Here is a 1,974-nt window from a genome sequence, read left to right as displayed (position 1 = left end):
TACACATATACATACATAGATGTACACATATACATATACACAAAAATCATACATATACACATACACACATGTACATGTATACAATATGCACATATACACATGTACACACATGTACAAATACACACATGTACACATATACACATACATACACATACACACATGTACATATACATACTCATAAGTCTTCCTCCTCCCCCAAAAGTCATTATCTGTCACTAGCTCCTCAGTTGGGATCAGGCCTCCTGAGTCCTTCATCCCTCCATGCTGGAGAACTGGTTGTTTTGATCTTGTACAGATATTATACAGATAAATACAGCTATGGTAAATTGGTGTGTTCCTGCCCAACCTTTGGCTCTGGCAATCTTTTTAATTCTTTTTCCTACATGGTCCATGAGTCTTTGAGTAGAGAGTGATATATAAATGTCCTATTTATGGTTGAGCACTCTACAGATACATATTCTCTATTGGCAGAGACTTCTTCCAGGATTGTTGCTGGAGAACCCTGGCTGGGAGCTGGGAGGAGCTCCAACCACCTTTCTAAAGACAGGACCAAGACACCAAGATTTTACTAATATGTTTGAACAGTGATAAGGAGAATGAAGGGAAAGATATATCTTTAATAAGACAGGTGGCTTTCTTTATTTAAGTCAAAGAAAGAATACACACACAGACATACTTATGTATAGACACACATGTACACACATGTACACATATACATACACATACATGCACATGTATGCATACATACATATAAGTCTTCTTCCTCCCTCAAAAGCCATTATCTGCCACTAGCTCCTCAACTGGGATCAGGCCTCCTGAGTCCTTCATCCCTCCATTTCCAGTCTCCTTCCTGGGGCTTAGTACAGGGTTAACAAACTACATAGCAGGCTAAAACCTGCCCACTGTGTTTCTGTGTGGATAAAGTTTTATTGGAAGACAGTCACACCTGTTTGTTGACTTACTGTCTGCGGCTGCCTCTGAGCTCTTTCAGCAGAGTTGAGTCATGGTGGTCACACAGATCTGAGAATACTTACCAAGTACAGGACAAGTCAGAGAGGCTAGGCATAGAGAATCATGCTTCTCAACCTGTGGATTAAAATAAGTCTTGTTTTGAATTTTCATTCTGTGATGTGTAGGAGTGGGTCATTTTTATATAATGTGATTCAAATATTGCTTCAATGTTGTGGTCCTGTAAAATCTATGAGCTCGCTCACCCCTCTCTCCCTCTTTCTTTTGCTCTCTCTGTGTATGTATGCACACATATATGAGCACATGCAAGTACAGTGCACATGTGAGGACTTCCAGGATCGGAATTGTGAATATGGTTCCTGAAGTGTTTTCTACCTTTTAAACCTTGAGACAGAGTCTCTCACTGGCCTGGAACTTTGTCACTGCAGAGAGCTTCCAGGGATCTGCCTATCTCTGTCTCTTGTCATATTGTCACTAGGGCTACAGATGCTTGTCCTGTCACGGCCCCTGGTTCTTTACATGGTGCTTGGTTTGAAATGAAATGTCCCCCATAGGCTCACAAGTTTGAACACTCGGCTGGTGAAGTTGTCTGCAAAGATTATGAAACTTTTAGGAGGTAGAGACTGCTGTAGGAAATGCATCACGGGGAGGCAGGCTTTGAAGTCTTTCAGCCTGACCTCACTTCCTGCACTCTCTGCTTCCTGTGTGTGGTTGAAATTTGATCTCTCTGCCTCCTGTCAGGTGAACCTTAGGTCCTGCCATCATGTCTTCCCAGGAATGATGGACTGAAAACCCTCTGGAACGGTGAGCCTTCCTTCCCTAACTTGTCTTCTGTTGGGTTACCTGATTCCAGCAGCAGACACTTTCTAAGGGACCAGCATTCACGTCCTCACACTTGGGAGGTGAGATCTTTACCCTATGAGCTGTCTCCCCAGTTGTTCATAGTTTTTGCACTGACCTAGTAGTCAACAGCAAGTTGGGTAGAGACTGGCTTAAGTCTGTGTG

Source organism: Micromys minutus (genome assembly GCF_963924665.1).
Source record: "Micromys minutus genome assembly, chromosome: 6".
In the NCBI taxonomy this organism is placed as follows: domain Eukaryota; kingdom Metazoa; phylum Chordata; class Mammalia; order Rodentia; family Muridae; genus Micromys; species Micromys minutus.
The sequence above is the reverse complement of the archived record's forward strand: the minus strand, read 5'-3'. Positions refer to the sequence as shown.